Source organism: Vidua chalybeata, chromosome 3 (genome assembly GCF_026979565.1).
Source record: "Vidua chalybeata isolate OUT-0048 chromosome 3, bVidCha1 merged haplotype, whole genome shotgun sequence".
Lineage (NCBI taxonomy): Eukaryota > Metazoa > Chordata > Aves > Passeriformes > Viduidae > Vidua > Vidua chalybeata.
The window spans coordinates 80877012-80887784 of record NC_071532.1 but is presented as its reverse complement, the minus strand read 5'-3'; the positions used below and the strand labels follow the sequence as shown (position 1 = coordinate 80887784).

Sequence of the window (10773 nt, the reverse complement as noted above, 5' to 3'; positions counted from 1 at the left end):
AGTGGAAGACTTGCAAAGAAAACACAGGCCTTTTCCTTATTAGCTTTTTGTCAGCTCAGATTTTATAAAATTATTGAAAAGGAATGCTGGGAAAAGAAGTAGTTGGCAAGTAAGAAGTAGCCTAGAAAAAGGGTCATAATTACACCTGAGGAGCAGGGCAAATGTTACTATATCTTAGATTTATTCTCTGAAGACCCTGTCTAAGCTTCTGGGACCTTGATTTTGCTTTCTTGGATGTAGTTATCCTCAAATACATTCCATCTCTCTAATTCTCTAATTCTACTCTTTTTTTTCCCCAGCAGATGATTTCTGGAAAATTAACCCTTTTGTTGTTGTTCTTGTTGGTTTTTATTTTTTTTTTTTCTGTTACTAAATATCACAGGTACACTGGCTAATAGAAGCTGCATATAAAACCAGTCTGATAAGAAATGGCTTCTTAATTAAATATTTAAAAGTAGTTTCATGTCCTTGTGGTTAAGAGCTAATTTAGGTTACTGAAATCTAGATATTAACATCACTTTTTCAGGACCAAATTCACAATTATATGCAGTATCTTTTCTTGCTTTCACTGTTTGTGGTAAAGGAGACTTTTAACAGTTGCAATGGTATCAGCAGTCAAGAGTCTGTGGAGCACCATAGCCAACACTTGATAGCTCTCCCAGCTTCCTAAAGACCCCACATGGCCACATGGACTCACAAATTAGCAGAAACAAATCTGCATCCTATTTTCTCTGCAAGAGCCTACGATCTGGCAATAAACAATGTGGTTTGCTATTAATCTTTTTGGTTTTTTTTAGACAGTGAAACAAGAAGCGTTTGATACCATAGCTGTATGTGCCATTACAGCTATAATGGTGATTGCTGTTCAGATGTCTATTACACCTCTTTGGAAAGATACATGTTAAAATGACTGATACACATTATTGCATTATGGCCACCTCCTCTCTGAAATACTCTAATAATGCAGTGAACAATGGTGATATGTTGTAATAACTTTAAACCCTGATCTGGTGTTGCACACATGCATCTTTCACTCATGCACATTCTTAAATTTACTACTTTGAGCTCCCCAAGTAAAACTACTTTTACTTGGTTCTTTCTGATAGTCTATGTATTTTCTCCAAAATCTAACATTAGCTGTGTCTCAAGTGAGGAATTTATGAGGAAAGATGTCAAGAATAGATGTTGAACAAACTCAGGTCTCAGATTTCTTAAACTGGGTGACATTCATTGATCATATCCCTCTGCCCACACCCCTTGTTTTCATCAAAAAGTAAATGGGAGTCTCTCAGGGCTTTCTCACTCTTTAGGGAGTGGCAGAAATAGATTCAAGTTTCTCTGGCCATGCTTAAGTAGTCACACAGGAACCACATGCAGTCTAAGGGCTGTGCAGAGGAACTCTGCACAAACTAGCATATGCTGCTTTCTAGGCAGGTGTCAGAGGACTGTCCCAGTACAGCTGTGTCTCTTCTGAACTGATCTTTTTTCATGTCTCACTAGACCAGAATGTAGACAGGAAAGATTATAACATCCGACTATCTGACTAATTTGCCTAAACTGATCACTTTTGCCAAAGCTTTAATCTCAGAAGTAGTAGTCAGCATTATTTACAGTTTTAAAGATCAAAACTCAGATTTAAAATTTCACTAAAGAACTGAATGGCACCCAGGGTAACAAGTTTGATAGGTTTTATTGCATTTAATATATATATTATCTGTCATTTTTAGAAATATTCAAGAATACACTAATATAAAGTGTGCTGAAGTAAACATGGGAACTGTACCATGCTTAGCTTCTACAAAATGGACACTGTAAAGGAAATTTCTGAGAGATATACATATATATATGTTTTCTTTTGTTCTTTTTACATGGACATTCAACAGAACCCATGGATCCATCATGACCCGAAAGCTGTGAACCTGCATAAGCAACATTTTACGATTTCTCAACTCTGTTCTTTTCCAGTTATTTCCAGCCCACATAAATCTGTAACTCAGTTTGGTCATAAATGAAATAAGCTGCTGAACAGCACCAACTGGATCTGATGAAATCAGTGTGTACAGCTGGGAATTATCCTCCTACTGGAGGTACCACAATTCTCCTATCATCACGGATTTCCTGTGTGGCCTCATACATGCATTATACTGGCCAGATAACAGAACAAAACACAGAAGAGCTCCAGCTGAAAAGCCATCCATGGCAGATTACTAATTATCTAACAGGCAGGTGAGCAATCATCTTGTTTGTTGTACTCAGTGTCAACCTGGTTTGCAGAATCCCCTGAGAGAAGTCCTGAGGGCAAAGGAGTCCAGGATGGTTGGACATTCTTCAAGGAGGAACTCTTACAGGCGTAGGAGCAGGCCATTCCCATGTGCCAAAAGGTGAGCCAGAAGGGAAACCTGGCCTGGCAGAACAGAGAGCTTTGGCTGGAACCTAGGGTAAAAAAATAGGGTGTATCACCTTTGAAAGAAGGAGCAGGCAGCTTGGAAAGACTACAGGGATGTCACGGGGTTATGAAAGGACAAAATTAAAAAGCCAAAGCCTAGTTAGAACTTAATCTAGCTACTGACATAAAAGAAAATAAAAAAATGTTTCTGTAAATATACCAACAAAAGGAGGGCTGAGGAGAATCTCATAGAATCTCACAGAATGGATAAAGTTGGAAGCAACAGGGCACTATCTTGTCCAACCTCTCTGCTCAAGAAGGGTCATCCTAGAGCACTTTGCACAGGATTGCATCCACATGGGTGCTGAATATCTCCAGTGAAGGAGACTCCACAACCTCTCTGGGCAATCTGTTCCAGTGGTGGTCACCAACACAGTGAAGAAGTTCTTCCTCATGTTTTCCATCCTTTACTGGATGCAGGGGAAACATAGTGACAAAGGATAAGGAAAAGCCTGAGGTACTAAATGATTTCTTTGCCTCAGTCTTGCAATAGTAAAACCAGTAGTTCTCTCGGTATCCAGCCTCCTGAGCTAGAACACATGGACCAGAAGCAGAACAAAGCCCCCATAATCCAAGGAGAAACAGCAATCCGCTACACCAGACACACACAGGTCTATAGGGCCAGATGGGATCCACACAAGGATACTGAGGGAGCTGTCAGAGGCCAGCCTCTTGCATTTGTCATCCATGTATTACAGGTGTTCTGGAGTTCCAGTGCAGTCTGGATCACTCTGTGGCAGATGGTAGGCCTGTGCCTCCACTCCCAGGACAGTCAATCCCACGTGTACTGGATGCCCTGTGAGCAGCATCCTGCACTCTGCTGACAAAGGACTCAGGAAAACGCACTACCAATGTCAATTGTGATATGCTTGTTGGCTGCCTTTGACTCCAGCTTGTGTTGAAGTTCCAGCATGTCCAGTATGGCAGCACTGAGTGGTGGCATGACTTCATTCAGGCTACGATAGTCCATTGTATGTCTCCTTTCTCCGTTAGGCTTTCACACTGTCCATATGGGACTATTAAAGGGTGAGTCCCGCTGATCGCTCCTTGGCTCTCCAGTTGATGAATCAGCTCATGGATGGGAATCAGGGAGTCTCAGTTGGTGTGATAATGCTGCCAATACACTGCAGTGGTAGGAATCAGCACCTGCTGCTCTTCAGCCTTCAGCAATGCAACAACAGAAGGGACCTCTGAGAGACCTGGCAAGGTAGACAGCTGCCTAATTTCCTCCTTCTCCAAGGCAGCTATACTGAAAACTCACCAGCACTCTTTTAGGTCTTTGAAATACCCTCTCCTGAGATGTCTACACGGCAGATGCATGGAGCCTCTGGGCCAGTTGCAGAGGGGGATTTTTGCCACTCATTCTCAGTTAGACTTAATTCAACCTTCAACACAGACAGATGCTATGATCTCCCAGTACTCCAGAAACACAGGTGGATTCTGCCTCTTTGTGATCTGATGGCATTAGTGTACACTGTGCACTGGTATTTCCTAGAGCCTTACTGTCCTGTGGATCTGATGTACCAGGCCACTGGGATCCACGTAGTTCAGTAAACCAGGCTGTCCACTTCTTTTGCCCATTTGCAGGCAGGGCCCCTCTAGTCCTGGTGACAGATGTCTTCACTGACATGTAAAATCAGGATTAATTCCCATAGGATCAGAAGTAAGACCAACCCTTCCACTCTGACTGGGGAATTGCCCACTGAAGACTGGAGCAGCAATGCTCCTGGAAGAGCCCCCATTTGTGATTGCTTTTCTTTGCAACCCATGTACCCATGTCTCTAGAGTCAAGGTAGATTTTCCATCCTATTTCCTCATGTCTTCTTTGTGGTCCCTCAGGTAAAATCACAGGGTGTCTTACGGTGTACACCCTCTATATCCTCCCTCTTGAGCAAAAGAATGCTCACTGCAATAGCTGAGATACTGGTCTGTACAGGTGAGGAGTAGGACCTATCCCCTCTTTGTTGCTGAAACTCCTGGAACAGCTTTTCCCAGTTTTGGACAGGTTTTCTACAGCCAAGATACAGGTTCACAGGGAGGAACAAAGATTTTCTTTATATTGCTGGAGTTGGTGAACCACTAAATCCATCATCAGTGCCTCTTTGTCTTTCCAGATAATTACTGCCAATGAGGTACCATATGCAGATAGTGCATTTTGTACAAATTTCTGCCACATAGGTCATGTACATTAGATTTCATCTTGATCTGTGGGTGACTGCGTATTGTTTGGGTCAGAATAAATCATCTCTAGCATGGCTAATTCCTGAAGGTACTGAATACTTGTCTTCATGGCGGTCCATCTGTCTTTCTTGAAGGGATTCCTTTCCTTCATGCCTGACATGCATGACGTCTCCACCAAAGGCTGAGGACTTGTGTTCCCCTTTCCATTTGCCTTATCAATACTCCCTTTATCTATAAAGTGATCCCAGCTGCTTGGCTTCCTTACCCTCTAATTCCGAGATACTAGATCCATTATGCCAGCACTGGAGCAGCCAAGTGACAAATGTGCTCATCTGGATGATCACTGAAATCTTTTCACACATCCTGCAGATGATCAAGGATAGGGATCAGAAGCAGAACCTCTTGTTCTTTTGGTAACCCTGCTTTGTCCTTTAGTAAGTGAGCTTTCATGTCCATTTCTTCTTGTCTGCAGGAGCATCTGACACCAGCACAGGTTGGTTCTCAAGTTCAGCTGCAGTGCCTGTCAAGGGAGATGGATTAGCCATGGTATCTGTCCTCAGGGTTGGGGTAACCACAGTGCCTGTTGTTTTGCTCTCTCATCCAGAGTCTATTTCTTCCCTGCAAAGTACTGAATAGTGATGAACTTGGTAGGTAAAAAAGTTATCATTATTAATATTTCCAATAGATGGCTCCCAAAGTACAGTGGTGACAGCGATGCTGAGTACAAATACTAGATTTGTTTCATGACCAGCAATTCCGTCACACCATAAGCCAGTGTTACAGTACAGCAATGTGATAACTTTAGCTCAGTTCCCATGGGTGAGATACTGCAAGTAAGGTATGACATAGCACAACTAAAAGAACAAGCACACCAACTTTGAGAGCAAATAAATCAACATTGTGACCAGTGACTATTAAACTGATATAACAAATTATTATAATAAAATTGTTCTAACATATTCTAATCAGATTTGTCATTGTCTCAAGATATCATGCTCCATGCTGGAAGCCAAAAAGAACTGCTAAGGACTGTTATGGTTTAACCACAGCATCTCTCACCACTCCCCACCCCACCATTGGTGGTATGAAGAAGAGAATCAGGAAAAAAATGGTAAAACCCATGGGTTGAGATATGTACAGTTTAATAATTTAAGTAAAATAAAATTAAAATAACAATATAATTTTAATGCAAAAAGGGAGACAAAAATAAACCAGAGAGAAATAAAACCTAAGAGAACAAAGTAATGCACAATACAATTGCTCACCACCTGCTACCCAATGCCTGTCTTGTCCCCGAGCAGAGATCAAGCCCTACCAGCCAGCTCCTCCCAGTTTATATACAGGGCATGATGTTCTCAGATATGGGATATCCCTTTGGCTGGTTCAGCTCAGCTGTCCTGCTCATGCTCCCTCCCAGCTTTTTGTGCCGCTCCTCACTGGCGGAGTATGAGAAACTCAAAAGTCCTTTACTTAGGGTAAGCACTACTGAGCAACAAACAAAACATCAGGGTGCTATCTACATGATTCTCCCACTAAATCAAAACCACAGCACTTTACCAGCTATAAGGAAAATAATTAACTCTATCCCAAACAAAACGAGGACAATGTGGCACTTAGGGACATGACTGAGTATTGCACCTGTTTTCCTCTGTGTCAGTCTCCCCCATACAGAACCCACCTCTAATTCCTTTTTCTCCATTGGTCCCAGTTTTGATAAATCTACATTCACATCTGGTATGGCTGGCACCATCACCCAAGTGACCTCGTACTTCTGTAGTGATGGTATTCTTCATGTGCTTATGCAGGTGCTCTTCATGGTGTATGATCCTGCTACACGACAGATAACCTTTACAAAATATTCCACTTCAAATACCTGTGAAGTTTGGCTGTCCCTCACACAATATGTCCTCCATAACGACATGTGAGATCCAGCCAACTTTCACAGTTTGATCTGTAGCTTTCATCAGCTGCTTATGTTACGCTCAGCAACTTCTCATTACATTCTCTGTATTTCCACCTCCCCTCAATCAGCCTAACCTCCATCCAGGCCCTGGTCAAGAGCCTCATCATTTGCCTGCAGCCTTAACACTATCTTTGCATCAAGTTAATCAGCAAAAATTTAAAATCACCACTATAATACGCACATCACTGTTACAGCCAAACCCTGTGGTACCCCTCCTGCCATGAACAGCTTGAACACTTCTTATTGACACTTCCTTTTTGAAATGTTGTTTAGCCACTTTCTACATCAGTATTCTGTGTGCATGATGAACTGTGCATTTTATAGACCTCCAGCAGAAATTCTATCAGACAACACAAAGAAGCCCAAAAGTGCAATGGTTCTTATTATTTGATTGATTGGATATGACCATCAGTATAGAAAAAAGGTTTACTTTCCAAGTCCAGTCAGAAAGCATGCATCCATTCTCTAAATTAAGAAATACCATGGGATAAGATCCACTGATACGCAAAAACAACAAAAAAAAATACACATAAATCTCAAAGCAGTCAGTAGTGACAAACAGTAGTATGCCATGGAAACATAACATGTAGGAGGACTGAGAATACTAGACATCTGGTGATTATTTTTGCTGCTCAAAATCTTAGTAATTGTTACTCACTCACTGCTTTCAGAACAACTTCTCAGTCGTTGGGGTGACTCTAGAATGTTTGTGTGCTTCTTCTCACGGACATCCATAGCATGCAGCAGTGCACTGGGAGTCAGGAGTAGTCCAGATGCTCTCAGTAAATGCTGTCCATGAAATACTCAGCAAAGCTTTCTCCAAACGCACTTCCCACCATATCAGCTACACTGAATGTCTGCCAACAGTTGCAACCAAAGGCCTACCATTTTTTTCCTTTTAGATAAGCCCTTCATAGGCTTCAGACATTAAACCTCAAGTACCAAATTGAGAGGATGGGCTAGTGGCTGCCAGATTTTCAAGAGGAGGAAGGCCTCTCTCTTATATCTATCACAGAAAACACCATAGTGTGGTATAAAGATTTTACCAACATTTGAAAAATCCTTCGTGACTCACCTGTACATTTGCTACATTTAGATTTACAATGCCGTTATCCAAAATGATACAAAATCCGACCATAAGATGAGGTATTTAAAAGAGTCAAACAAGATTCCCCTGATAGTGACTCATTACAAAAGACTGACCTCTCTCTCCTTTTGGTTGTTACCCACTCTAGTACTTGTTTTTGCAATTCACAATTCATTTCTGTCATTCAAAGTGGAATTACCTTTAGGTGGAGACTACATATACTTCTTAAATTCCCTTTGTATCTATGACTTTATATTAAATAAAATGAGAATCATAAACACTTATAAGCAAATAAAGAATGGTTCTACCAAAACCCATGCATATTTTATGTTTTGTTGAAGAATACTAAATGGAGGTTCATTTATTTTTTTTCCTATGAGTATCACAGCCTTTCTTTCTCTTACTCTTTTTCTCTTGTTTGTTTGGGGTTTTCCCCCCCAAGATCTACCCCATTTTCTTTCTCCTATTTATTTTGGTTTTGCCAGGAAACTATGTGGTATCAAGATTTCTTGTCACAACTACAGAAACCAAATGACAGCTCCTTATGGCATTTTTCACTTACTAGAACAATACCACTTTCCTCTCCTTTAACACCCCTCCTGCTAATAAAATAATCTCAAGTGAAGCCAAATGCAGAGCAGATGCATGCAACTTGTGCCGTTTCTTTACATTTTCACTAGATTTGGATTCTGGTGGAATTCAAGATCACCAACACAACAAACCCACCAAAAATATGGGAGGAAGACTAAGACAATGCCGAAAAATATCATCTCACTTAGCCTTAGCTGAGAATTAGAATTGCTCTTATTTAGTAGAGAAACACGGGGAGCTCCATGGGATCATCCATTACATTCTAAAAAAGGTGTTTGGACAAAATTTCCTTGTTGAAATCTTTTTGCTGAGTGTAGAGTGAGCCTGTATCACTAGATGAGCTGAGATGAGATATTTAAAATGTAGATTAATAAATAAGAATGAGATAAATTTCAATGAAAGGCCAGTGTAGGTATCTTATTATTAGACATCATGTGTGATGTCTATGGCAAGCGAATGACTAGCAACTTACCAAATTAATAAGGAACAAATACACATCTGATTTTTATAATGTGCCATCAATCTTGAAAATAGACTATAATAAGCATAATACTGAATACATTACGAGCACCAGAAGAACCATACAGCTGCAAAGAACACAATTTACTGTGTACACCCAGAACGCAAACCGAGAGGCCGAACTGTTCTGCTCAGTGCGCTTGCATTACTACGGTCCAAGAAGGAGCAGCTCAGAGAAGGAGCTGCGTTTAGCAGCCTCAGGCACACTGCAGATACGGGATCGCCTCACGAAGGATCCCTCGGAGGAAAAGGTAGAGGGGAGACGTAACGCTAAGGACACACAGCCCGGCTGTTCCGTTACAACTAGATGAACCTTCAAACCATAACTGCCTACGGCCAAACGAGGAAAGCATTTTCAGATATAAATTTTTAGTAAGTTGGCGCTGCCCCACCCCCGCGCTCCCCATCCGCAACCAGGGCCGGGCCCAGCGCGCCTGCGCACCCGCCCCTCCGCTCCGCTCGGGCCCCACAGGGCGCCGGGACCCGCGGCCAATGGGCGCACGCCGCAGCCCGCGGCCAATGGGCGGCCGGGCCGCCCGCGTTTCCCCCTCCTGCGGCCAATCAGCGCTCGCTTCCTCCCGCGTTCCGGCCAATGGGAGGAGCGCTCTTGGGGCGTCGCTCACGTTCAAACCGGGGGCAGCGCGCGAACGCGCTCTGTCGGAGCCGCGTCCCGGCCCCGCAGTGGTGGCGGCCTCGGCCGGGAAAGACAGCCAGGGTGAAGGGACCGGGCCGGGGAGCAGCGGAGTGAGGGAAGGTGGGTGAAGGGGTCGGGGGGCAGCAGAGGTGCTGGTCTGCGGGGAGGCCGCGGAGGAGCTGGGCCGGGCTCCTCGGCAGCCCCGCGGCTGCGGCTTCGCTGGGCTTCCGCCCCTGAGGGCGAGGAAAGCTGGTTGCGTCTTCCGCCTCGCGGTCTTTGTTTATGCCACATTGCCTCACCTGCTGCGCTGCTGTTAAGGCTCTCTTTTACTTAGCCCAATTTTGCATCTTGGTGTCTTATCATTTTTGTGTCTTACGTTAGATTTTAATATTTTTCTCTTTTATTTCTTTCCTAGTGTTGCTATTTTTTTTAAATCGATGACGGTTCTTCGTGTTAGGAGTTTTTATTTTCCTTAAAAAAAAAAATCCTGATTTAGGATTTGTAAATAAAACAGAAGGAAGATTTTTATAGATAGTATTTTTTAAAGGCTGAGTAGATGCTTCAGAAACAGGTGTTATTTTACCTCTCCTCTATAGAAAACAAAAACAGAACAAGTAGTGTAATACAGTAAATACAATATTTCAAGACTGGATGCTGTTACTTCTTTTTATTATCAACGAGTATTTTTGAGTGTGTTAGCTGTGGAATCTTACCACCAACCTGTAGTGCCATTTCATCCATTTACTTCTCTCAAGTCTCTGTCCTTTGGCTCCTTGTGTAGTGGGTCTGTATGAGGGATTGAAGTAACTGTAACTACTACACTTTATTTAGAGGTAGTTCTTCCTGGTCTTTGCATTGCGTGTTCTCCCTCTTCCCTCGTTCTCCCGAACCTTCTCTCCTGTCGGCATTCCTACATCACAGGCATGCTGCAGTGGAGCTCTTGCTGTTGCTACCTCAGTGCCTTTGTAACAGCATGTGGCTGGTTTAGGTCTTTGCTGTTGTCAGATTTTAAATAAATAAATATATATATCAGGAAAATAAATGGCAAATTATTTCTTTAAGAGTAAATATGCAGCAGATTAAGAACAAATAAACCTCTGGATACTTGCTTATGGTTGAACATTGGCATGAGTAGAAAGGTTGCTGGCAAATCATGACAATACGTAGATGAATATGCCCTTCGTGTACTTTTTAGTATCTGAACGCAAGCTGACACTTTTGGAGGGGCTTTTCCTCGTTCAAAATGTTGTCTTTAAGCCTTTTTTGTTCTAATTTTATTACTAACTAGGAATAGTTTATTTGATTTTGATGAAATCTGTATTTCTGGGATATGAAGATTAGGCAAGCTTACA

The 10773-nt window shown here is 42.4% G+C and overlaps 1 protein-coding gene across 1 annotated transcript in view; it reads left to right on the top strand.

Moving 5' to 3' along the window:
• Window positions 1–9430: 9430 nt before the first annotated feature.
• TTK (TTK protein kinase) overlaps window positions 9431–10773 on the top strand; it is a 28716-nt gene continuing 27373 nt past the window's right edge. Inside the window, exon 1 of the mRNA XM_053939649.1 lies at window positions 9431–9541. The gene's annotated coding sequence lies outside the window, so the exon portion shown is untranslated. The remainder of the gene's footprint in view (window positions 9542–10773) is intronic.